At 43.9% G+C, this 549-nt stretch overlaps 1 non-coding gene across 1 annotated transcript; it reads right to left on the reverse strand.

Annotated features, from left to right (window-relative positions):
* Window positions 1-211: 211 nt before the first annotated feature.
* On the reverse strand, window positions 212-318 carry LOC112999481 (small nucleolar RNA R71). The gene has a single exon (XR_003264667.1). It is a non-coding gene; the product is annotated as a small nucleolar RNA R71 (small nucleolar RNA).
* Window positions 319-549: the final 231 nt, after the last annotated feature.

Consider the following 549-nt stretch of genomic DNA (forward strand, 5'->3'; position numbering starts at 1 on the left):
GCACAAACATTTGAAAGAATTTCACATTGTCTGCTCCACCATGAAACCCCCAGATGTCCAAGAGGATCACATATTTCTGAAGGCTTTTCCTCATTCATTAGAGGGAGTGGCAAAGGACTGGCTGTATTACCTTGCTCCAAGGTCCATCACGAGCTGGGATGACCTTAAGAGAGTATTCTTAGAAAAAATTTTCCCTACTTCCAGGACCACAGCCATCAGGAAGGATATCTCAGGTATTAGACAACTCAGTGGAGAGAGCCTGTATGAGTACTGGGAGAGATTTAAGAAACTATGTGCCAGTTGCCCCCACCATCAGATTTCAGAACAGCTTCTTCTCCAATATTTTTATGAAGGACTCAGTAATATGGAGAGAAGTATGATAGATGCTGCCAGTGGTGGAGCCCTTGGAGACATGACTCCTGCTGAAGCCAGAAATTTAATTGAGAAGATGGCCTCCAACTCCCAGCAGTTTAGTGCCAGAAATGATGCCATAGTCATTAGAGGAGTGCATGAGGTAGCTACAAACCCATCTACATCATCTGAAACTAA

Source organism: Glycine max, chromosome 14 (assembly GCF_000004515.6).
Source record: "Glycine max cultivar Williams 82 chromosome 14, Glycine_max_v4.0, whole genome shotgun sequence".
Taxonomy (NCBI): domain Eukaryota; kingdom Viridiplantae; phylum Streptophyta; class Magnoliopsida; order Fabales; family Fabaceae; genus Glycine; species Glycine max.